At 48.2% G+C, this 27,330-nt stretch overlaps 1 pseudogene; it reads left to right on the top strand.

Annotated features, from left to right (window-relative positions):
* The window catches only part of LOC119164638 (protein argonaute-2-like), a 42,787-nt pseudogene extending 16,276 nt beyond the window's left edge, over positions 1-26,511 (top strand).
* Positions 26,512-27,330: the final 819 nt, after the last annotated feature.

Genomic DNA, 27,330 nt, shown 5'->3' with positions numbered 1-27,330 from the left:
ACATCCCCTTTTGAAAAAGTCGGCATTGACTTGCTCGGACCCCTTCCTAAGACTCCATCGGGCCACCGATATGTTATAGTGTGCGTGGATTATTTAACGCGTTATACGGAAACGGACGCACTGACATCGGCCACAGCAGCCGCTGTTTCTTCTTTTCTGTTACAACGGGTCATACTGCGTCACGGTGCTCCACGGGTTGTCATCAGTGACCGTGGACGACAATTTATGGCCGATGTGGTTGAAGAAATTTTGCGCCTCTGTGGCTCCTCTTATCGCCACTCCACCCCTTACCATCCGCAAACTAACGGTCTCACTGAGAGAACAAATCGAACTCTCACGAATATGTTATCGATGTACGTTGATGCTGACCACAGGAACTGGGATTCCGTCTTACCGTTTGTTACTTACGCGTATAACACCGCCAAGCATGAAGTTACTGGACATTCACTCTTCTTTCTGCTTTACGCACGAAATCCACAGAGTTTTCTGGACACTCTATTACCTTTCTCGCATCAGGAAGATCTGTCCATCGCTCAGACGTTGTGTCGCGCTGAAGAAGCACGTCAACTAGCGCGCCTTCGAACATTGTCTTCGCAAGAACACAGCAAGAGTCGCTACGATGCCAAGCATATCCCCGTAGAGTTTTCTCCTGGTGACTACGTGTGGCTGTGGACTCCTGTTCGTAGAAAAGGATTGTACCGGAAGTTTCTAGCGAACTATTCCGGCCCATTCGTGATAGTCACTCGTCTCAGTGACGTGAATTACGTTGTCGCCCGAGTCACAGCCAATAACCGGCGTTCGCGCACTACGCAAGTTGTTCACGTAGCCCGCCTCAAACAGTACCATCATAGGCCTATTTAACTCGCTCGGCGAGCTTCGTCTGCCGCCGGGGGAAATGAAACGAAGATGCGCGAGCCTACGGGGCGCGGAAGAAGAAGAAGAGTAGTGGAGCGGCGCCTGGACTGTGTGGTTGGGTGGAAGCGTTCTTGGCCTGTCTCAGAAGTACGCTGCTATTTCACAACGCCTTTTCACCTCATCTGTAAATAAACACAGTCACTCGCAACAATATGTCCGTGGGTACAATATTTGTACATATATGTGACGCTAGATGCGGGATACATGGCCTGGCTCATACCCCTTCTACCGTGAATATGGTGTTCTTATAAGACAGGTGATGAGTGCTAGGAGCGCTTGCAGAGCCACGTGATGGAAAACCGCGTGGTGGACAATGTATGCGTGTCGAAGAGTGAAGGGCATCAGGTGGTTGAGCAACGTCTAGTGTTATACGCTGAAGCGATGACTTCGGCAATGCCGACTTTCATGCAGAAGGGAGGCCCGCTTGATGATTGTGTTCTTCCCAAAATACCCATTGTCGCTCGTCACTAAGCTCATGTCATGTGCCACTTCATTTCGTAGCAGTTGTCGAGTAATGCTAGGTGTTCGAATATAGAGAATGCTTGTGAAATTGACGACTGAGGTTGACGATCATCTGTGGATGGTGGGTTCTAAGCGACTCTTCGTCGTTGTCGTCACAGTATTACTTGGACCAAACGATCATTTCTTCGTTGATCTTTTTCAATGACACGTCGTTTTGATATATGTGGGTGAGGCAAAATTTGAAAGCCTCACCGAAGACGTAGTCGGTAAAATTGATGACCATCTCCCCTTCCGACCAGTATTCAGTGGCGTTGTGGAGCTCAAATAGGTTGAACCAGTCCTGTCGGGGTCCGTCGTCCGCTGATCCAGTGTACTTGGGGATGTCAAGGTTCTGTCATGGTGCTGGTCGGTGTGTGCTGCTAGGAGATGATTCCGTAGTCGATGTATGGTCAGGCCGTCTTATGGGGAAATGCGTCGATGATAAGTGACTGGTGAAGGGGCTGGCACGTCTTCATCCTGTCGACTTGTGTGACGCTAGATGCAGGAAATGTGGCCTGGCTCATACTCCATGTTTATTTCTTTTCCACTTCTTCTTCAGCAGTCTCTACCAACAGACACTGCCTTCTTAGGTCACATATACTTAGCGTCATTTCACGACGTGTCGCTCAATAAAAATTGCGACACAGTCACCTTGCCCCTGCATGCTTCGCATAACGTCGATTCCCAGGTAGGTGGGATCTGTCGAAATTTTTTCTTCCTGTTTCGGTACTTCGGTGCAGCACTGTAAAGCTACAGTCCTTCTCGATCATTTAAGAGGGCGAGCACATTTAAATGTATCCTTCCGCGCCCCAGTCATCTGCAAGCTATGTGGGCTGCTAACAGTGAGCTTGCGCACCGGGGCAATTTTCTTCGTTTATCAGCATTTTTGCACAGCTCTGTACAACACACCGAGGTTGAGGATCTTTTCTTGTTCGCGGCCGCCACCACCACAAAACAGTATCTTGGGTGACAGCTACATCAGCGAACTGCGTAGTCAGCTTTCGACTTTTCGCGTCGTCTGCGTATGCGGCGCGACGCTTCGAGCTACTTGTTTTTTGCTTCGCATTTCTCACTCTATTAATTCAGATGTCGTCCACGTCGTTGCCAAGCATGGTTCCAGCAGTCTATGAGGAGTCGTACTCTACCCTGTGTTCAGAAAAGGGTTGCGTAAAACACAATAATGTGTCTTCAATCTGTCGTCATTACAAGGGCGCCGCCTATCAAGGATTAGAAAAAAAACAACAAATGCGTAAATAATGCGCTCCGAGATTTCGGAAGCACCCATCGCCATACGCTATGCCTTCAAAATTGGTTATTTGAGTGTGGCTCTCAAAAACTGTGCTGAATCGGCATGAATTTTGTGTCTTGAAGCTCAAGGACATGCTTCTAAAGCAATTATAAGCATGAGTTTGGAGATTACAAGCTACAGAGCACACGGCAGCTGTTCTATCAATTCGATTGGGTGACAACTCCTTGCAGCAGTTGCAGCCATGTTTTTCGCACTCACTGATGAATTCTCCGCGGTGCTATGAAGCTTTGTAGTTTAAAGATGAAAACTTATTTCGTACGAGGCACGATTGCATGATTTCTTCTGCCATTTGCACCTATACCACAGGAATAACGGAGTACTCTTTCGTCAGTATCATAGAGCCACGAAAATTCTTTAATATAAAAGTGCGCCACAATCACCATGGCAGATCGTGGTTCCAAAACGCAAAGAATTCTTCTGCGGTATCGGCTAAAGCACTGCATGCCCGACCAAGTAAACTTATCATTTTTTTCACGTACAGTAAAAAAAAATTTTTTTAGACAAGACCACTTGCAAAGCTCAAGAGGACACGCAACAGGATGAGAGCGTGGGTGCTACATCTCGCTTCACAAAAATCTGCGCCCAACATTCGCATAGCGTTGGCTCCGCTGCACAGAACTCATAAAACAGAGTATAGCTTCCAGCGTTTTCATCGCGACGAGAGAGGAGTGAAGGCGATCGCAGGGTGCGACAAATATTCGCTTGTATACTGTAAGCATTCTGAAAAATTTCTTGCGGCGGTGAATGCGTGAGGTGATAACCACCTTTCTACAATCCAATTCAGTGCTTTTTAGAAAAGTGTTGCTGGACCCCTTAATAAGAGTTAAAAGCCTGGCGAATCGATCACTACAAAATTTTCTAGAGCCCGTCAAGCGCGTTACCGAGATTTGTTGCACGCTGCAATTGCTTTATCTTCACTCATCCCGACTAAGATTTTTCACTGTTAATAAATGCGAAGCTTAGCGAACTCTGGCGACTTTGAGAGTATCTATCTATCTATCTATCTATCTATCTATCTATCTATCTATCTATCTATCTATCTATGCGCTTACGACTTTTAGCTCTACTGGCCGTTTGTATAATGGTATCGATACCAAACCTTATATGGCATAACATGACTGTATGACGAGGATATTCGCATAGCCATAACATGAAAATCAAAGCATATATTTCATGAATGTCATGATTTACATTTCATGGTCTTGCTGCTCTTGCAGTGGTCTCGTTCGCATGACATGTTGCAATGCAGGTATGGCATGACATGATTGCATGGCGAACACAAGCGACAGACTCTAACATGAAAATTATGATATGCGTGTCATGTAACAACACGACTACATGCCACGCTAATGATGCGCTCGTGGCAACTTCGCTAGCTTCACATATACAAAATTTGGTATTATGGTACGTAAATGGATGAGGAAGTTATGTGACTGGTGCAAACATGATAATCATGAGATATTCATTTAACCATACGACTACTTGCCATGCTCATAATGCGCTCGCGGCCGTTTTCCTAGCTTCACATGTACCAAATTCGGTGTTACGTGACGCGAACGAACGATACAGGTCAATGACACATCCAAACATGATAATCATGGCTTGCGTCTCATGTTACAACATGACTTCTTGCCACACTCTTGATGCGTTTGCGGCCGTTTCGCTAGCTTCACATTTGCCGAATTCGGTATTACGTGACGTCAATGGATGACGAAGGTATGTGATTGGTGCAAACATGGTAATCATGAGATCCGTGTAATGTGACAACATGGCTACATGCCACAGTCAAGGTGTCCATACACTTCGACGTGACAGGGTGCACGTGCGTGCCGGCGTTCGTTCCATTTCGTCACGCCGGTGTCACCACGTCAGGCACCAGTACTGCCGTATACTCGCAGGCACACGCCGCGCTGCGTTGCTTTGACGCATCGCATGCGCCTTTCAGCGCGGCCGGCATCCCTCCGCAACGAAATTAGGGAGACGCAGTGTTGTCTAGGTAACGCATCAGCGCGAAGTGCAGCATGTTGCATTTCGCGCCGGTTGCCATCGGGCCGCGCTGATGGACACTGGACGCACCGGTCACGCTTGGAGGGAGACTATAGAGTTCTCGCGTTTTGCTAATGTATAGCGTCGCTCTGCCCAGCTTGCGCGCACGTCAACATCACGTTGGAGTATATTGGGCCCTTCATTATGCCCCCGCGGCCGTTTCGTTAGCTGCACATATACCAAATTTGGTGTTACGTGACGTCAATAGTATATCACTGGTGAAAACATGATAATCATGAAACGCGTGTCATGCAAAAACATGACAACAGACCACGTTCATAGCGTGCTCGCGGCCGTTTTGCTAGCTTTCACGTATGCTAAATTTGGCATCACGGGACGTGAATAGATGACGCAGGTAAACGACTTATCCAAACATGATAACCATGACACGGAAGTCATGTGCGCCATAATTTACTTCCACCTCGTAACGTTGTGGTGATTCTAAAGTCACATATCAACCTTCCTCATACTTCGCGTATACCCGATTCTCACATTACGTTGGATCTGCCAATTTTCTTTTCTTAAGTACAACAATCCATCGACGAAAGTCGTTGGCTAACGCTCGTTTTCGTTACTATGTTCTTCTTAACGCTTTGTGAGCACCTGGTTTACGACTGCCCCGCTCACTAACGAGGGGGGTGCTGACCAGAGAAGAAATGTGTGGCAGCTTGGGCTAGTTGGTATGGCATGACGATAGTTATAGCGCGAGAACAAAACGACGACACAGAGACAAGAAGGACACGAAAGACACTCTGTGTCGTCGTTTTGTTCTCGCGCTATAACTATCGTCGGAGAAGAAAGGCGCGTCGTGTCCGCTTTAAGGTGCGTGACTAATGTACTTGGACATACGTGGCTTTCTTCATCCTTCAAGTTATGACGGTTATGACGGCACACGCCAGCTGCCCGTGAGAGAGGGCCCGGAAAGGAGGCAGTGGCCGGTTCTTAAAGGGGATCTGCTACACTTTTGTGACAGCCTTGTTTTGCACTGGAACACATGCTGCAGTGATTTCCGAGACAACTTCAACAAAAATGATAAAATTAGATGCGCGAAAAGGGAATTTCTGAGTCCTTAATGTTTAAAACTCGAGCGGACGACAACGAGAAATGTTCTTTCGCATTTGACTTGCCTGCTGACCTCAAAGACCACTTCCACTCACAACGTGCGTCGCATAAAGACATACTGAAAATGTCAACTCAAAATGGCCTTCACGCAATACCTCGCTGCCGCTCTTTTTGACGGCGTCGTTGGCATGGTTACTACAAACCATGTGCGTCGGGTAGCAGACGCTCCCCCTGTCACACTGTGCAAAATACGTACATTCGCTTTGGGCAGGGTTGCTTCTCGACTTGCATGCTAGACTCGTTCTATGGCAACGCTGACGTCCACCACATGTCAAAGTTTTGGCTCGCTAAAAACGCGGCACGCGTTCCACCTTTAGTTGCTGGCGTACCATGGCCTCGTTCCAAGACTAATACTATTGTCACATGAACACTTTTAAAGGCCATCGAGTCAACGGCCCTCGAAGTTCCCCAACTCCGTCAACTCGATCTACAGGTTTTCCTTCTCACTTTAATCCAAGTGCCAGCTTAAATAATCTGCACGCCATTGAAATAATCTGAGTGCCGAGCTATTTAATCCTTGTGCCAAACATTTGATCCAAGCGCCAACATACTTAATCTAAGCGCCAACTCACTCAAGCCGCGTGCCATTTAGTTTAATTCAAGTGCCACCGTGTTTAATCCAATTGACAATGACTTTAATTCAGGTGCGAGTCAGTTTAATTCACGCACAAAAACCAGAATACGGGGCGTAAAAACGGCAGTGCAATTGAAATTCAGTTCCTACAGTATAAAAGACAATAGTAGGAAGGTAGAATCAATCATAATTATTTGTATTCGCCGATAGTATTCTTGAAAAAATTACTGCCGTGGTTTGCTTAAGCCAAGTTTGGAGTGCTTATACTTTGCTATGCGCAAGTTTGTATAATGAGTGCTTGGCCCAGGTGAAATAACTTTAATGAAAACGAAAAAAAAACGCAGGAACATATTACTGAGTATTTTACAGTGCAATGAAATTCAGTATCCGTCACCGAAGCTCATAATTGGCTTTGGTACACACTACAACATTACATGACCAGGACAGGTCATGTAATGCGAACGACACACTATGTTTATTGGAGGGCCGGAACGCATACTAAGTGATTAAAGGCATGGTCGCGGGCAGTGATGGGTCAAAGACAGCTACATATAATCAAGAAATTAGGAAGCCGTCGCGTGGCACGCACTGTGTATGAGAGATAATTTCAATATGTTTTCTTTTATTGTAGTGAACATAAAACGTAAACTGATCATCCTGATGTGGCAATAGAAGTTTTATTTTACATTATTGTATGCTCTTATTTTTTATTCAAACAAAGTTAAATGTCTCAGATGATACGAACAGTACTGATTGTTTGTTTAGCTTGTTAGTTTTGTGACGTACTTGACGAATGCGATAAAGCGAGCCCAGAGGGAAAAAAATGATAATAACACGCAACTGACCTTGGGCCTAGCCTTCTTTTTTGTGTACGTGTTTTTTTTTGCGCGGAATTATACCTCTCATCGCACATTGGAAGCTTGCGGATTCAGTGCAATCACTTAATTATTTGTTCTGTCCCCCCTCTCTATCTCTACACACACACACGCACGCAAGCACACACACGCACACACACAAACACACAAACACATATATATGTGTGTGTGTGCACATACATACATATACATATACAGAAAAACGAGTGATTACTAATAATTATTCAAGAAATGCAACATAGGCACAGGTTAGTGTATTTATTAAAGCAGAACTGTCTTATAGGGCTCGGAGACGGATGTTCACAAGTCATCTTCACGCAAAGCGGCAGGCATGTAAGAGAAATTGTGCCGATCAAAGGCCGCGCAGTCCACGCGCTGTATTTGTTGCATGGAGTGGCGAGCCGCCTCCAGGAGCAAAGAACGCCTGTGCTCCTTTTTCGTCATGCCTTGCGGTGTCACTAAAACTAAATTACGACGTTCGCTCAGGTAGGCCTTCACGTGTGACTTAAATTTCTAGAAGGCTTCATCTATAGGGTTAAAGAAGAGACTGTACGCTGGCAGGCGCTTAATAGAGTGCATGGTGTTAGCCAAAGCCGCCTGTTCTGCTCGAGCGTGAGCAGGTGCATTATCAAAAAGGAATACAGCTTCGGTACTTGGCTCATCACGTTCTACGCGGACCGAAACATCACTGAGGAAGCCATTAAAAACAACCCAATGAACTTTGTCCACAACAGTCCAGTGAATAACTCCATTTGCGGATATGCATGCTATAATGTTCAAGTTCACTCCCTTTGTCGTTGTGGTCGTGTGCACAGCTTGTTGTCCTTTAGCTGCCCTGCCGAAGTTTCTGGAACACCAGATATTGAAGTTAGTCTCATCCAAATAGAAGCGGCAAACACGCGGCACATCAGACTGCAGCCATTGGGCGTACAGCATGCGGCTGTGCTTGATATCGTCACGGTTGCGATCTGTGGGCCTCTGCGTCAGTAGCTTCATCGAGTAGCAGTGGGCATCCAGCAAGTGGTTGACTGTGCTTGCACTGATTGTTACTCCAGGCATTTCTTTCTCCTGGGCCCCCTTTTTTTGCTTCAATGTAAATGTACAGTTTTCATCGACAACTCGTCTCAAAGTACTCACGACATCATCTCCAAGCTTCCTTTTTCAACCCCCATCATGCTTTGATGTTTCTCTGTCGGTAGCGGCAATCGATCCTGCTCTTTTAATGTTGATGCCTAGAGCGTTGGCCAGTTGCTTTAAGTCACCGCCACGCCTGTACACGTCCACAATCCTAGCCCTGTCGACCACCGATACTCTGCTGTTTTTTCGACGAGGTTCGCCGCTGTTCTTAAAGTGTGGTCCTCGTTTGCGTCCAGCCATGACTTCAAGCAAAGCTCTCTCTTCGTCTGCAAATGTTCCCGTATGAAAACACACGTTTCAAGTAAACACGCTGCAGCTTCACTAAGCGCCGTCTGTTACATGAAAACTGGAGTATCTACTTTGATGCTTTTATAACAACTTATTTCCACATAAACCCGAATAAATGCAAGTTTGGTATTTTAAGCGGTTATTTCTGATTTCAAGAACGAATGAATATCATCTGTTGGTCACTGTTCTCCCTGGGCTGAGCAGACGACTGCGGTAGCCTCAGCGCATGAGTAGCCAAATGCCGTCTGCTCAACAGACGACACGAATCTATGCATATGCGATGGTGTAGATGGTTAACCGGAATGAAGCAGTAGCAATGCAATAAAGACTAACATGAACTTTATGAGCAAATACATTTAAGTACCCATATATGCAATTACTACTGACTGTTTCTTTTATTTTGAAGCTATGACACCAAAATGTTAAGGGGAAGTCGCACTACGCACTTCATTTCATAAGCGCTACCATGTATAGCCGAGGGAAAAGTTCTTGCTGTGACGCCATGTTTACGTTATTCTGACATTTATACTATATATAGTGGCTAACTGTGTGTTTCTAGCGCATGAATTAAACTTACTGGCACCTGAATTAAAGTCATTGGCAATTGGATTAAATACGGTGGCACTTGGATTAAACTCAATGGCACGCGGCCTGAGTGAGTTGGCGCTTGGATTAAATATGTTAGCGCTTGGATTAAATGATTGGCACATAGATTGAATAGCTGGGCATTCAGATAGTTTGAATGGCATGCAGATTATTTAGGATGGCACTTGGGTTAAAGTGAGAGGGAAAACCTGTAGTTTTCGCGTTGCTACGCGGAAGTTTCCATCTGTTGTTGAGTGGTAAAGCGAACTCTCGGTAAAATTGGGTGGCGCTGCAAATTTTTGGATTTGTTATTGAGTTTTCGTTAGTGAAATCACATATATGCACCTTGAAACGCACATGCGTCTGTTACTTTTGTATAAACATAACATTGAAATATTTGTATATACTTAATTAAGCATAATTTGTTTTTAGGCTGTTAAGTAACGAAACTGTGGTGGTGATGCCATCGCATGAGCAGGTGTGACTGCCATTTTGTGGTTGCGTTAGGGCAGTACGGTTTGTGTTTACACGTTTTGGAGGCAACGGTGACTTGCTTTGCAAGCTTCTGCCGTGATGAGGAACCACGATGCAGAGTTTCGATCTGAAAAGGCTGCCTTGGTTTTTTCATGGGTGGGATAATGCAGCTTGATGCAGGCATTGAAGCGGTGGAAGAGGAAGCCGACATCAACGAAGAAGAGCTGCTGCTACTAAACGCTTTCATGACGACCATGGACGCGGTAACGGATACCGATTTTCTATCTTGTGTTGCATCCTTACACAGCCTGCCTGTCGCGGGGCCTCAACGATTTCGTTGTACACACTGGCGTTCCGCTTCTGCCGTCGACGATCCAGCAGCCGGTCCTCCCACAATACAAACAGGAACTTCGTTTCTTGCTCACCCCGGAGTTGGCGCGCTGCTGGAGCAGATATTTTTCTTGTTTGGCGGTGACGCGTCATTCATTTTCACAAAACGCACAAAAGCAGTAACTACACCGGCCCAAGAAACGTGTCCTAGAACTCACTGTTTCACACGGGCGCACACACATAAAAAAATTGGCAGCATATTCTCGGAGGGAATGATGGAGAGTGGGGCGAAGCATTTGTCCGTCCATTTGTTTTTGCTTCCGTCCATCCATGCGTCCATCTGTGTGACTGTCCCTGCGTGCGTCTGTTCGTGCGTCCATCCCTTCGTTCGTCCATGCATCCGCCTCTGCTTCCATTCATGCGTCCATCCATGCATCAGTCTGTGTGTCCGTTCGTCACCTATTCAATACTCGAAGTACCGCCATCTCGCATCTTTTCATGATATATTCGATGGATGGATGGATTAATATGGCTGTACCCATCGGGCGTTGGTTAACGCCACCAAGCCGTAATACATAGTGAACCAAAAACTTGATTTATTTTTTTCCCTTTAAATAGTGAGGTTGAGAACTGTTACTTTGCACTGAAGGGTTTAATTTCCACTCGTGCCTTGACTTTTGCCACCAATCGGATAACCTCCTTCTAGTTCATTCTACCAGCTTAAAGTCTATTTTACCCTCCCTGTCCCTAAACCCCAGTGCTTTGAAACACTCTGCGCCATCATTCTGAACTATATGGTGAAGCCCTTTACAGAACCTTATCAAGTGTTCGGCAGTTTCCTCTTCCTCTCCACACGCACTGCATACCGCATCTACCACTTCGTATTTGGCCTGGTGTGTCTATATCTATTGTAATTCCACAGTGCTCTGTTTTTCATCACCGCTGCATTCCTGTTACCTTTAGTCGTCACGTATATTTCGTGTTCCCTTAGGTACTCGGCCCCATTGCTTATCCATACTCCCAGATATTTGTATTTATCTGTTATCTCTAGCGTGACCTCCTGTATTCTAAGCTCACTACCTTCATTATCATTAAAAATCATGACTGCTGATTTTTTCTTACTGAATCTAAAATATAACCTATCTTCCTTTTTACTGCAGATGCCCATCAATCTATGCAAATCATCCTTGTTGTCGGCCATTTGCACTATATCATCTGCGTACATCAACGCTGGTAGTGCCTTTTCAATGAGTTTTCATTGTTTGACGAAAAAGAGGTTGAAGCCTAGTCCACTTCCCTCTAATTTGGCCTCTAATTCTTGTAGGTACATCATGAATAACAAGGGTGACAGGAGACACCCCTTCCTAAGCCCCCGGATTACTTCTGTAGGCTTGGATACCTGTTTTCCCAATTTATAACTGCCATGTTTCCTTTATAGATATCCTTTGAAAGATTAGTGACTCCATCTTCCACACCTAGTGTGTCGAGTATTCCCCACAAATTCTCTTGAACCATGCTATCCGTGCTCTTTTGAAATCCAAAAATGCTAGCCACAGGGGCTTGCCTTCCTCTTCTGCTATTTCGATGCACTGCGTCGGTGCGCACAGATTGTCTTCCATCCTCCTGTATTTCCGAAACCCATTCTGCAGTTCCCCCAGCACCCCCTCATCCTCTATTCATGCCTGAAGTCTTTCCTTTATGACCTGCATTGCCAGTCTGTAGACCACTGATGTCACTGTTATAGGACGGTAGTTGTTTATGTCAGCTTTGTCCCCCTTTCCTTTATTGATCATACTCATCCTGCTAAGTTTCCACCCATCGGGGACTTCACCATCGATTATTATTTTGCTTACTGCCTCTCTCAAAGCCTGCTTAGACTTCGCACCTAATATTTTTGTCAGCTTGATTGGAATGCCGTCTGGGCCTGTTGATGTACTACTAGGAACCCTCTTCTCAGTCCTTTCCCACTCTCGTTGCGAAAATGGAGCCATTGCACCACTTGATTCGTCCTTGTCTATTGTGGTGCATAAAGTACTTCTTTGTTGAAATTTTTCTGTCACCCTTGTTCTTATATATTCAATAGCTTCCTCCCCTTCTAGCCTAGCACCTTGGGCTGTAGTTAAAACTCTGCTCTGGGCTTGTCTCATTTCTTAGGGAGTTTAGATGGTTCCAAAGTTTCCCAGCTGCCTTTCTATCTTTTTTATGTACTTCTGCCAGCCACTGAACTTCCTTTCTTCTAATCTTTTCATTGACCAGAACGGATGACCCGTTCCACAGCTTAGAAAGATTTCCCATTTCCTTTCAACATCATCTGTCGGTTCATCCCGCTGCATAGCATGTCTTTGTTCCCTAGAGGCTTCCTGACGTTTTGCTATGGCTCTCTTAACTTCCTCATCGCAACAATTCTTGCGTTTGTGTCTTCTTTTTTGGGGTGACTTGTCACGTGCCTTAGAAAGCTCTAGGTCAAACAGTCTTATCAGATTTGTGTATGTCGACACTGCTTTAATAACCTCAGTGATTACTTTCTCAATTTGTTTAGTAGCTATTTCTATTTGCCTTTCTGAACGAAAAATTTCCTGTAGTTGCTCATCTTGTCTCCGTCCCACTTTCGCTGCTCTTCCAAAACTTAGTTGTGATCACTACCCAGACTTCTGGAGCCACTTTCATCTATGTGCATTCCTCTGAGCTTATCATACATCCTATGTGACATCGGTGCGTAATCTATCGTCGACTCTAGCTTTCCTACCTCCCATGTTATTTGCCCTTCACACTTCTCGGTACTGTTGCAAATGATCAAATCCAGCCTTTCACACATATCGATGATCATTTTGCCTGTCGGGTCGGTATACCCATCTATATCTTCTATGTGTGGATTCATATCTCCTGGTATAGTTATCTGGCACTCTCCTCATAACTCCTGAATATCCTTTGATATACACTCTGCCGTTGCCTGGTTTTCCTCTCTGGCCTTTGCTCTCGTCCACAAGTACACGAAACCACAAGTACACCAAACCAAAGAAGTGTCATCTGGCCTGCCACTTTCCCTTTTAGCTATAAATATTCCTTGCACTCCGGCTTGACCCTTTGCCAGTCTGTATTTTTATGAATGAATGCTCCAATACCACTCCCTTTCTGCTGCCTTCTGTTCTATTAGAATATACCCACGCGTAGTCCGGATCGTTAGTAGGTTGTTCCATGCCCCTAAGATGTGTTTCTTCAAAACCGTACACCATCGGCCTCTCCTCTCTTAGCGGTTCCTCTATCTCTTCCTACTTCAGCCTGTTCCTGCCACCCTGCATGTTTATATACCCTATGTCTTAATTGGCTCGACACTCGTTGCTACGCCTATTTCTGCCCCGGACTCTACCTATCTTAGATACTGGTGCCACTTTGGAATCGTTTCTGTCCATACCACCTGTGAAAGAGTCTCTCTGGTTGTTTTCCTCGTTACTAGCTATCCTGCACTCCGATGGGCCCGCTTGCCCCCCAAAAAAGCTACTGCGCGTCCTGCAAATCTCCAACCCACCTCATGACCTAGCCGCTCATCGAAGTAAATTCTGTCTCGTTGAAAACCACCCCACCTATGCAGCTCTCTATTTCCACCACCTCAAAGCCTTTCTCTCGACACATCCGCCATATTTCTTGGTGTGCATTGACAACCGCTTTTTGCAGGTTGCCGTCACGCACCGGTACCCCCGGTATCGTGCATATCACTACCTGTACCTGAAGAGAAGTGGCGCGCATGTCATCGACCCCTTTCGCCAGTGTGGTCACTAGTCCTGCCGTATCTTCATTCAAGACATCGTTTAAACCGCCTGAAGTTATTAGGAGGTTTCGTCTATCGTCTGTAGTTCTGAGTTTTGCGCTCTTTTTCCTCATGACTGCTTCCAGCTTCCGTTCTGGGAACGTTCCTACTGCAACCCTCTTGTCACCTCTTACCCTCTTATTGATTGCTTCTGCATATTGATTTAAATTCATGTCCCCAGCGATTATCACATGCTGTGACTTTTCAGCTAGACTGTCCTGCACCTGCGGGTTACTTGCACCTGTGACGCCGGCTGCTTTATCCCCTCCCAGCCCCACCACTACTTCGCTAAAGCTGGGCCTTGCGACACTTGAACCGGCTGAACCTGTTTTTCCAAGCTTGCTAGCTCTTTCTTCTCCGCCGTTCTGGTTGCCGGTGCCCTACTGTTCTCTCCATCCGCCGCTCCTTTGTTCACCTTGGCTAGTGCTTCCTCGGCGGGCTTCAGCCTTTCTCCCATTGCGCTCGTTTTTTCTTGCTTTGTCGCCAACGCAGTCTCCAGCTCGGTGATTCTGAACAGCAGTTAACTCTGGGCAACGATTATTTTCTCAATTTTTTCCTCGACCTCACACTGCCTACACTTCCCGTCAGCCTTCTCTCCGTTTTCTTCTGCACTTGGGTCCATTTTTAAACTTACTCCACATCCTCAACACTTTACAGCCTTTTTAACCATGTCTTTATGACACCAATTGTCCTTATGACTTGTCTCACTCGATATTTACAGAACACGATCCCTCCCCTAGGAAAAAAAAGTCTAAGCTCTACTACAAAATTGTGCGTGTTCAATGTACGTGCACCTGCTCAACAGGGTGCTACAAAGATTTTAATAGACAAGTGCTACAAAGAATTTTTAAAGATAAGTGCTACAAAGATTTTAACTACTGCCTTTTAATTATAAAGGTAAGCTCAAAACATGCAAAACCATTTATCTGCGCGGACGATCGGGAGCGCTCAAAAAACACGTCCATCCACCATGCAAGTCCGAACTACCCATATAGAAGCACCGTTATCCAGCGGGCATTCGAAGGACTAAACGAGAGGCAGCTCACGCACACTTTCTTACGGCTTGCGCTTCGGGTCTACTTCCCACCTTTAACCACCTCGAGTTCAAGGTATATACTAGTTTACTGTATTCATGGCACTGCGGCTCAACGCTCGCTAAACCTTTCTAAAACCAAGAAGGTTACGCCCAGAGAGTATAATGTAGCAACCCTTTCCTGTCAGACAGTGCTTAATATACATGCCGATGGCTGCTAATGGGAAGTGAGAGACAGGAGAATTCGGCTTTTACTTTGTGAAGGCTTGCGCTTCGTATCTACTTCCCACCTTTAACCACCTCGAGTTCATGGTATATACTAGTACATTGTATTCATGGCACTGCGACTCAACATTCGCTAAACTTTTCTAAAGCTAAGGAGGTTACACCCAGCGAGTATAACATATAGCAACCCTTTCTTGTCAGATAGTGCTCAATGTACATGCCAATGGCTGCTAATGAGGACTGCAGCGTGCGCGTTAACTACAAGCCGAATGCTCCTGTCTCTCAATCCCCATTACCAGCCATTGGCATGTACATTGAGCACTATTTTCTTTTGCTCAACAACGCACAGAAGGAATCTCTCACCGCCACCACCTTGGAGGTCAAAATGTTATACTTGTTACGCACTACAACGGCTACGAGGGACGAACGGGTGCCGTTATAAGGAGCTTTACCCTAAAAGCAGGGCACAACTTCCCAACGTTACGCGCAATGGGGCGGCGGAAACAAACTGGCTACGGCTATAGTGCCTAGAATATTCGCACTTTCCAGATTACCTAGCACCACCGAGCGGAATTTTTCGGAAGCCGAAAGATGGCGATGGCAGGTTGATGCGGGCGCGTCGTATTCGTGCTGCGCAATGACAATAAACAGGATTCGAGCTAAGATCAATCGCATGTGCAGTGTTCCTATCTCCTAAATCACCCACGTTTCACTGCGTCCGTGTCATTCGACTAGATTGAACGATCGTTTCGCAGCTAAGGCAGTGCGAGGAACCATACAAATCGCCATAAATGGACGTGGGGCGCTTTGTTCACACCTGCGCTACCGCTGTCGCTCTAAGGTCTCGCAGATCGTATAGAGTTTGCAAAACGTGACAAGCGATAAACGATGCCTCTCTTTGGACACTACATCTCTGTGTTCAATACATATAGACACCAGAGGCCCGAAGGCCGCTTTATTCAAGAGACGTGCATGCTTTTGGGTAGCGTCCATCACCTCCGCGTACCTACAGGTGCTAGAAAGTTTGAATATATTCAAGACATTATACTATGCCGAGCCAGCACATTGCTGGAAACGAGAGTGTGCGTTTGCGTTGTTTCCTCTTCAGTCGCTCAATACTCATTGAAGTTTTACCGGATCACTGGCTCGATGGCCTTCGAAATCGACCATGTGGCAGCTCGTTCTTGTCAGTTGAGTCAATGGACCATCGACTCAATGGCCTTCGAAACACCTGTGTGACAAAGGTATAAGTGTCTGAAAATATATAATTCAAAAATAGCAATGATTTGTTTCATCGAACAATAAAGAGTATTTTGCTCTTTTTTAACATTCACTCGTATGGCCTAGCTACCCCCATCAGAATAGTGCACGCTACTTGTGCCTCAAGCCAATCAAAAGCGAAGGGTTTTTGTCGTCACCTCACATGACATGACGTCACTTCTCATAACGAAAATAGCCAATGTGTCTTGTCGTATTTTGAAATCAAAGTTGTTTGTTGCATGAATTAAAACTATAACAGCTTCAATTTTGGCTTGGCCACTTGCGCAACAATATCGGCGCATACCAGAGTGCCACGAAAACCGATGAAAAACACATGCTCAAGTTCTGGCGCAGAGCCGCTTTATGTAACAGGGGAAAATCTAGAGATATTAGTCTTGACGATCACATCGGAAGCGAAACGTTGCCGGAAGGAAGCTAAACAAGAAAGGATAGCGCAGAAAAAGTAAGTTACGTTACGCCCACGCCATCTCTAATGTCGGCAGGGGGAGGGTTCTCAAAAAGTAAACCTGTCCTCCCTCAAGCACTTGCCCTCACCCAAACTCTCCCACGAACAGCTACGATGCAAACTGACTTGCTCCCCCCTCTCTGAGAAAATTCTCTCGACGACTATGTGTACTGCAGTCTTATCTTCAAAGTAATTGTATGTGTGCCGGGCACTACGAACTGCCGTCCCTCCCATCGTCTGATAATCCCGCAGGAGAGCCAGAGGACGCTAGCGTCCCACTTCCCGCGTCGACCCGCCCAAGGAAAGCTGGGCCGCCCGATCCAGCTCACAGCCAACCACTTTTCCGTCGAGATCCCTGCGGGCAACCTGTACCACTATGACGTGGAGATCTTCTCTGTGAACAACAAGGAAGCGAAGATACCCGAAAAGCGCAAGTACCGCTGCATAAGCACAAATATCAACCGACTTGTCATTGAACTGCTGGTGAAGAAGTACCACCTAGACTTGAGCAACTGCGTACCGGCATTCGATGGACGAAAGAACCTGTACACACGTCGGGAGCTCAAGTTCCGCGAGCGGACCTTTGAGGTGGACCTCGAGGAAAACCAGAAAGTGCAGACTTTTATCGTCAAGATCCAGTACGCGGCCACCGTGAACCTGGACGCACTGCACGCCGTCTTCGAGAACCGGGCCAACACAGTCCCGCAGGAGGTCCTGCAAGCTATCGACATTGTTTTGCGTCACGGCCCTTCCATCAGGTTAACTCCCGTCGGCCGTTCCTTCTTCAAGCCGCCGCTTCCGAACCAGGGGCACTCTTTGGGGGGTGGTCGCGAAGTGTGGTTTGGCTACTACACCAGCGTGCGACCGGCCCAGTGGAAGCCCATGCTGAATGTGGACATGTCGGCTACCGCGTTCTACGAGCCGCTGCCAGTCATCTCGTTCATGTGCAAGATCTTGAGCGACGGACGCCGCGAAATGACTGCGGCCGACTTACGGGACCTCCGGGACTTCCAGAACGCTCGCCTCAACAAGCAACTCACGGGCCTACGTATCAAGGTGAGTATACTGCTGAAATCACGGGGCAGGAGGGGTGTCAAAGAAGTTCTGACCCTCACTTTTTCTCCAGTGCCCCCCCCCCTTTTGAGGTAGATACCGAGTAGATATGTAGGTAACATACGCTGAATGATGAACAGATGAATGGTTATAGATGGATATCTAAATCCTTAGGGCGATCAGGATATCTCAGGATTATGCTATACAATACGTAGAAAGAGTACGCAAGAGCTGTGCCCCCTCAGTCGCAGTTCATGGAATCTGTACGTTACACGCGTCGCAACAATTGTTACGCGACTTCAAAAAAAACAAAAGAAGGAAGACCAAGCTGGATTTGGTTGTGGGCAGATGTTGGCGAAACTCCTCTAAAGCAAGTTTTAGCTATGTAATGGCAACGTGACGCCTCTGTATTCCAGCTCATTCGTGACATTATCAGAAACTCTGCTTGAATGCCTTGAAAGCCTGATTTTCTTATGATTATTTTTAAACCCCAAAACGAACAAGGCTGGCATGGTGACATGGTGTGGTCCCCTTTTGCGTTTTTACCTAATTACCATTCATTAGGTGACCCACCTGCCATATCCTCGGAAGTACAAGGTCGTCCGGATCACCAAGGAGCCCGCCAATAAACTGTTTTTTGACATGGAGGACGGCTCCCGTTGCTCGGTGGCTGACTACTTCCAGAACCGCTACGGCCACCTGGTCCACCCGAACCTGCCCTGCATTCAGGTCGGCAGCCTCGCGCACCCAGTTTACCTACCCCTCGAGGTGTGCGACATTGTTGAAGGTCAGCACTGCCGAAAAAAACTGGACGAGAGCCAGACCTCGGAAATGATCAAGCGCACGGCTCAGCCTCCAGCCAAGCGCTTCAACGAGATTCGCCAGTCCGTCTTGGACCTGGTCGGCAGTAGCGACCAGTGCTTACGCGAGTTCAACATCAAGATCAGCACCGAGCCGACTCCGCTGAAAGGGCGGGTGCTCGAGCCGCCGTCTCTGCTGTTCGAGAACAACGCGGTGACCAAACCTCACGAGGGCACCTGGGAGCTCCGCGGTAAACACTTCTACAAGGCGGCCTCGCTGACGCGCTGGACGCTGCTCAACCTGAGCCGATTTGCTCTGCCGGAAAGGTATGATTCTTTGCTTTTCTTTTCAGCTTTAGAAGCTCACACGCATAGGCAAGCGTACGGAGGCCATTCAATATTTGCCCCGTACTTCACTCAGCCTGTCCTGTCATAGTTAAATTGGCTCAACAATACATCCAATTTTTTAAAACAAACTGTCTCAACTTCTTAACACCTTTCTTCGGGGGAGGACGTCAACTTAGTACCATATGTCTGCTAGTTGAGTTAAGTGATGGTAATTTGAAATGTCTACGTAGCTGGGCTGGGCAGTGCTGCAGTGAAAGTTTGTTAGAGGATAGTGTGTTGAAGGTCCGCTGGTCAGCGACTCTCCAATGACGGTGATGATGATGATGAAAAACATTTATTATAAAATAGAGAGGTACGGGGCCAAAGCATGACCCCGCTACATGGTCGGCGTCCTTAGTCCGGGACACCGCATGACGAGGCCCCTACTCGCGCCCGTCTCACCAGAGCCCGTTGAGACTCAAGTGATGAGCAGTTGAGGAGGGCAGTCTCCCATGCCTCTCGGGAAGGGGTAGGGGGAGGGGGTAGGTGGGGATTTTTCGGACATGCCCATACCATGTGGAAGATATCACACGTCTCCCCACAGTGTGGGCACCGCCCATCTGTGTTCGCATCAAAATGTTTTAGGATTGCAGGACAGAGTAGAGTACCTGTCTGCAGGCGCCTTAGATTTCGCTCTTCCACCTTACTCAGCCCATTTGCAGGAGCCGGGTAAAGGCGGTGAGTGTCACGATAATAGGTCAGAATTTCTTTGAACCGCAGCAGCGGTGTATTGGCCTCCGAGTCATAAGAGCCAAGGTGAGGAGCCCGGTGGGTAAGCGCTCGGGCTGCCGCGTCAGCGGCCTCATTACATCGTAAGCCCTGATGGCCAGGAGCCCATACGATGCGTTTCGGGGCTGGATCAGCGAGAGCCCGTTTTAGAATTTGGCTGGCTAGGGGGGATATCTCTCCTAGCAAGTAATGAGCACATGCTTTCCGGGAGTCCGTGATGATAACTTTCGAGTTGAGGTCTGCAGCAGCAAGCGCTATCGCGACTTCCTCAGCGCGCTCTGGATTTTGTGCTCGGAACGAGAGCCCATTGACATGCTTTTCTCGGTGAACTACACAGGCCGTGCAAAATCCCGTGGGCGAAGGCCTTGCTATATCTACGTAGAATACACAAGGTCGGGAGCCGTGTTGCCTCTCAATCGTCCGAGCCCGCGCCTGTCTTCTGCTTTCGTGCGTGTGCTTATCCATGTTATTTGGGAGTGGAGAGACCGAGAGCATATGCCGCCACAGTTCCGGAATACGCTCCGCCTCCTCTGCTGTGCAAGTGTGCTGTATATGTAAGCGGTTCAGCAGGCGGCGCCCGGGAGCCGTCTGCACTAGCCGCGTATATTGATTCATAAGGTGGGCCTCCCGCAACTCCTGGTAGGAGTTGAGCACACCTAACGCCCTCAGTTTGGCGTTGGAAAAGGCCAGCGGGAGATATAGAGCTCGTTTAGTAGCCTTACGAATGATGGCATCTATTCTTTCATCTTCTTGCTTGTTAGTGCGAAGGTATGGGACGGCGTAGAGGATCCGGCTAGTCACGAAGGAATGGGCGAGCCGAAGCGCGTCCCTGCCCCGCAGACCACCCCGCTTGTTGGAAACGCGGTGGATCATGTGCCCTACCTGTTCGCCTATTCTCTTGAGTTTCGCTATAGTGGAGTCTGGTCTGAGTCTGTGGTGAATGAACAGGCCCAGAGTCCGGAGCTCCTCCACCTCTCTGATGGGAACCCCAGACAGGGAGATGTGTATGGCTGACTTATCTCTTGGCTTCGCTCTAACGTGCAGAAGCTCTGATTTGTTTGGAGCACATTGGAGTCCACAGTCGTTTGCATACGCCTCGACTATGAATGCGGCCTGCTGAAGGCGTTCCTGCATTTCACCAAGACTCCCTTCAGTGGTCCAGATTGTAATATCATCAGCATATACTGCGTCTTGCGTGCCTTCCACCCTGGCCAATTCGCTTGGAAGGCGCATCATAGCAATGTTGAAAAGGAGCGGTGATAACACTGCTCCCTGTGGGGTACCCCGTGTTCTCATAATGCACGGGCCATATTCCTCGCCCTCGATCCGAAGAAGTGCCTGGCGTTTAGAGAGAAAATCTCTGACATATGCAAACGCCTTAGCCCCGCAATCAGTGGAACTCAAGTTAGCCAGGATGCTGCTGTGTTTAACATTGTCAAAAGCCCCCTTCAGATCAAGGGCGAGGATGGCTTTATCATTGTGTTGCATAGTTATGGGCTGTATGACGGCCCTATGGAGCTGGAGAAGGACGTCCTGTGCAGACATGAGTGGGCGAAACCCAAACATGGTGTCTGCAAAGAAGCCCTTGCCCTCAAGGTATGGGGAGAGGCGATGCCGTACCATCGTCTCCATAAGCTTGCCCGCGCACGAAGTCAGTGATATGGGCCTCAGAGTTTCCGTATTCACGGCCTTGCCTGCTTTGGGGATAAAAGTCACAAGTGCCGTTTTACATTCGAAAGGGAGCGCACGACCGTCCCAGATTTCGTTCATGTATTCCAATAAATGGAGGTAGGCTGTGTCAGGAAGGTTTGCCAACAGCTTTACTGTTATGCGGTCCAGCCTCGGAGCCATACCCCTGCGCATTTTAGCTAAAGCCGCTTTAAGGTCATGCAACTCAAAATGGGCATCGAGTTGGTGATAGGCTTACCAGAGTACGTGTACGCCGGCCCAGGCGGGTCCTCCGTACGACAGAGATACCTATCGCACAGAGCATCCTCAAGCTGTGCCGGAGTGCCTTGGTACCCTTGCAGAGCTCGCCGGAGCTGCTTTTGTGCCTCCCCTCTCGTCTGAGAGGGGTCTATGAGACTTCGAAAGAGACGCCATGTCCCCTTCGAGCTCACCTGACGAGCTGCGGCGTTGCAGCGGGCTATCTAATTTGAATCTGAGAGTTAGGCAGCATACGCTGCAGTCTGTTCCGTGAGTTGGGCTATGCGGATACGTAATTTGCGATTAGTCTTCTGCTTTTTCCAACGTTTTGTTAGGCTTCGGCGCGCCTCCCACAAGTGTAGGAGGTGAGTGCCAACTGCGGGGATTTCTTCGTTGGTTTGGAGGGTAGTAACAAGTCTTTTCTGAATGTTGTTTACGTGTTGAGCCCATTCTGCATAGCCTCCAGACAATAGTATGGGAGGGATAGTCTGATTGCGAAATTGGGTCCAATCGGTCAACTTGGCTTGACCGCATTTTTTATGAGCTGACTTTTCCAGGAGTGTGACCCGAAGAAGGCAGTGATCACTGCCTAGAGAATCGCCCAAGTTCTCCCAGGTAGCATCCTTAGCATTTTTTACGAGAGAGAGGTCCGGACACGTGTCACGGGTTATCGAGTTCCCCACTCGAGTGGGGTACGCCGGATCCGTGAGCAGCGTGAAGCGAAGGGTGGAGATAAGCTCCGCCAGCTTACGTCCTCTCGCCTTCTCGTAGTGATAGCCCCAGTGAGGGCTGGGAGCATTGAAGTCTCCCACGATCACTAAGGGGTCCTTGTCTGCCAACTTGATCGCCCGGAGGAAGATTTCGCTAAAAGTTACGCGTGGCTTATGCGGGGGGCTGTATATATTTAGGATGTGTATTGACTGGTTGCGACGTCTGAGAGGCAGTACTCTGACCATTGTGTATTCTTGTTCAGTACTTGAGTTTAAATCGACCTGAATCGCGGTATATGCCTTGTTCACCAGGATGCATGACGAGGGCCCCTCCCCCTGGAAAGTGCTATAGCCAGAGAATTTAACGTCCAAATCGGGCTCCTGCAAAGCAAGCAAGGCGGGCATGTTTCCGAGGGACTGCAAGTAGAGCTGGAGGTGCGACCGTTTTTTCCACAGACTCAGACCGGACTCTACTATAACGAAACTCAAGAGAATAGGCGAACAGGTAGTTTAGGGCGCATGATCCACCGCGTTTCCAACATGGTCTGCGGGGCAGGGACGCGCTTCGGCTCTCCCATGCCTTCGTGACTAGCCGGATCCTCTACGCCGTCCCATACCTTTGCACTAACAAGCAAGAAGACGAAAGAATAGATGCCATCATTCGTAAGGCTACTAAACGAGCTCTGGATCTCCCGGTGACCACTTCCAATGCCAAATTGAGGGCGTTAGGTGTGCTGAACTCCTACCAGGAGTTGCGGGAGGCCCACCTTATGAATCAATATACGCGGCTCATGCAGACGGCTCCCGGGCGCCGCCTGCTGCACCGCTTACATATACAGCACACTTGCACTGCAGAGTAGGCGAAGCGTATTCCGTAACTGTGCCGGCATATGCTCTCGGTCTCTTCACTCCCCAGTAACATGAATAAGCACACGCACGAAAGCAGAAGATGACGGTGAAGGGCCCACCAGATGCACAGATTGGAGCGTATATGTGTGGTAAAAGCGCTCGTCGCTGTTGACGGCAGAAGTGCGGACACAATGTTGCGACCTCTGCCGATTACTCGCCACCACACGGGGCTGTTGCCGCAACCCTCAAAATTTTCGGTAAAGAGTTGACCCGGGAAAGGTGCTGCAGGACTCAGTATGTGAACATAGTATCGATTCTTTCAATATCGTCTTCGGTATTGACCCTTTAAAATACGGTATTGTGCCTTTCAAAAGAACGTTTTTTTCGCAAATTTTGTGTTGAAATCAAACCACTGCGGTCTGAAAAGCCTATTGAGAGGAATCAAGTAAAGGTGGCAATTTCGGTAATCCGATGAAAATTGTTCTATTGGCCGAAATTATGGCAGGAAACTTACACTTGCTAGGAGGTGTGAGCCGCCACCCAATCATAGGATACATGTCCATCTATCCATGCAGCCTGAACAACTTTGTCAAGTTGCTGGTGCGCACGGGCCACGAGCTCGGCATGCGCATCGAGCAGCCGGTGGACATCAGCTCAGCCGACACGAACCGCAAGCCCATCCGCACCGCGCTCCTCGAGGAACAGCGCAAGCTGCCCAACATTGAGATGATCATCATCGTCCTGGCCAAGAACACAAACTACGCTGAGATCAAGCAGGTCGCTGAGACCGAGATCGGTCTGCGCACCCAGTGCGTCATAGACAACAACGTCATTAGGAAGTGCAACCAAGCGCTGGTCACCAACCTATGCCAGAAGATAAACGCCAAGCTGGGCGGGATCAATAACAGCCTCCTGTCTCAGGAGAAGCCAGCCATCTTCCAGAAGCCCGTCATCATTATCGGCGTGGACGTCACTCACCCGGCCCCCGGGGACAAGCACCACCCCTCCATCGCCGCCTGCGTCGGCAGCCTGGACTCGATACCCTCCAAGTTCTACCCTGCCATTCGGGTCCAGATGGAGGTCTCGATGGCCACGTCTCGCGTGGAGATCATCGGGGACCTGAAAGACATGATGAAGGACATGCTCAAAGCTTTCTACCGGTCCACCAATCTCAAGCCCGAGTGCATCATCTTCTACCGGGATGGAGTGAGTGAGGGGCAGTTCATGGATGTCCGCAACCGGGAGGTGAGCGAGCTCGGCTGTGGCCGCCTGAAGCGATGATCGTTGGTATTTTTGCATTGTAATCAAAATGGCTGCTGCCTGCTCATTAGAATTTACTATGTAGCTCGTAGTATGATTGTCGCCTGCTTGATACTTAAGCATTCATGGTTCTCGCGCTTCGGTTTGCTTTTTTGTTATTACGGCTACTGGGTGCACGCCCGTTAGGCCTAAAGCCCTCGTTTCTTAATCGATACGAATGTCGTCAGTATGATTCCAATCTTTGTAATCAATATGGCTGTTGGTTAGGCTGCTTCTCGTTCGGTAATCGGTATGTCTTCGGTAATTGAACCATGTAGCCGCGAACGAACCACATTTCTCCGCCTTTCTGTCGTCCCTTCCTGCGCGTAAACCCAGGTGAGTGCCATCCGGCTGGCCTGCCAGGAGCTGTCTCCCAACGAGACGTACGAGCCGGCTATCACTTTCATCGTCGTCCAGAAGCGACACCACACCCGATTCATGCCGGCCAGCGACCGCGACGGTGTCGGCAAGTGCCGAAACGTCCCGCCCGGCACCACCATCGACTCTGTGGTTACTCACCCGCTGGACTTCGACTTCTTCCTGTGCAGTCACTTCGGCATACAGGTACGAGTGCGATTAATAGTGTGCGTTTACCCACGCCCTAAAGAAATGAAAGGATAAAACGTACGTTGATCACTAGTCATCTATAAGTGGTCAGTTCCTCTGTGGTAGCTTAGCTGTCACTAGGGGCTCGTCCTGCAAAATCTAAGGCGTGGTTTTGATTGCAGTTCCAGGCCACGTGATTTAGGCACTCTAAAAAACCCCATGCTCCCGTCCTACAGCATACCTCGTATAGGGTGAAACCTAAACTACAGCTCTTTTAGAGACGATAGTTTTTGCTGTGATACTTCGACACGCAAATTTTGGTCTGTCTGTCTGTCTGCCTGCCTGTCTGTCTGTCTGCCTGTCTGCCTTTCTGCCTGCCTACCTGCCTGCCTGTCTGTCTATCTGCCTGCCTGCCTGCCTGCCTGCCTGCCTGCCTGCCTGCCTGCCTGCCTGCCTGCCTGCCTGCCTGCCTGTCTGTCTGTCTGTCTGTCTGTCTGTCTGTCTGTCGGTCTGTCTGCCAAACGATTGATCTAAGCAGTGAAAGTTTAAGCACTGGCTAAACTCCCAGCCATCTTGGTCTGACGACTGCATTCATACATTGCGCACAATTGAGGCGCTCTATCAATACGTAACTATTAGGCAGTTAGTTCAATCAGAAAATGCATATATACGTATTCATTACTATGCGCTGTCAGTACGATGCGATGAACGAAAAAGCGAGTGTTTCCTACGCTTCCCTAAACGGACACGGTTGTGCTAGTGCTCTGCGTTCGACAGAAAGTTTCGTTTCTTGACATGATAGCCATGTGGCGTCCATATTGCGTACGTGCAGAACCTCCAAACGGAAGAATACGGGCTTTCGATGACCTTTGCATCTACGCACGTAGATATGCGGCCAATTTTTTCACAAGACTTTTGCAATCTTGTCCTTGTCATTTCCTCTCTTACGCACCGACGCAGGGCACGAGCAAGCCGTCCCACTACTACGTAGTGTGGGACGACTCCAACTTCTCTGCGGACGACCTAGAGAAGCTCAGTTACTACCTCTGCCACACGTACGCACGCTGCGCGTGAAGCGTGAGCATCCCGGCTCCAGTGTACTACGCCCACCTGGCCGCGTACCGGGCCAAGTGCCACGTGATGAACATGGTTGAAGCCTCGAGCAGTGACTCGTCCGGGGGCTCGTCCAATTCGGTCAGAACCAGACAGTACGTGGAGGCTGTCAAGGTGCTTGACACCCTGCAGACGGCCATGTACTTCGTCTGATATTCTTTCTCAGGTCTCCGGATCGGGTTAGTGGCCGCTAAAGAGCAAAACGATATTTCCGCCGTATTTTTCATCATCATAATCAGCCTGACTACGCCCACTGCAGGACAAAGGCCTCTTCCATGTTCCGCCACTCAGCTCAGTCCTGTGCTTGATACTGCCACTTAATACCCAAAACTCCCTAATCTCATCTGCCAACCTAATTTCCGCCTCACCCGCTGGCCTTCTCTTGGTATCCATCCAGTTGCCCCTTAGTGACTAGCGGCTATCCTGCCTACGCGCTACGTCCCCAACCCATGTCCGTTTGTTCTTCTTGATTTCAATTTATATCGTTAACCTCTGCTTGCTCCCTGACCCGGGCACTCTTCCCCCTTATTACTACAGTACAGCTTCCCAATTCCGAAAACACAACTGTCAACCGCAACACGACCCTTGCTAAGCGAGAAAACGTGCGAAAAGTAATGTGGATGGACAAGCCACCTTAAGATTTTCTGCACCGTGATGTCATATATTTTGAAGGTGTCTACGGGGTTTTATGTAACCTTTAATCGATGGAAGTAAATTGTCGCCATGAACCTGACATACAAAGTTTCAGAAAATTTCATCGAGCCAATGTCGTGAAAGTATAAAAAAATACATTTCAAAATTTTTGACATCATAGAAACTTCAGCGCAAAATGTTTCCCTATTGTTTGTCGTTAGTGATTCCTAACAATTTCGGGGCACTAGTATATTAAACAGCGCACCTCTGCTGGAGCTGCTCACATCTCGTGCTTCGGTTCCCAGATACACCCATAAATGGCGCCAATGCCGTAGTTGTT

The sequence above is a fragment of the Rhipicephalus microplus genome, chromosome 9 (genome assembly GCF_043290135.1).
Source record: "Rhipicephalus microplus isolate Deutch F79 chromosome 9, USDA_Rmic, whole genome shotgun sequence".
In the NCBI taxonomy this organism is placed as follows: domain Eukaryota; kingdom Metazoa; phylum Arthropoda; class Arachnida; order Ixodida; family Ixodidae; genus Rhipicephalus; species Rhipicephalus microplus.
Note: the sequence above shows the minus strand (reverse complement) of the source record. Positions and strands in the feature narration are given on the sequence as shown.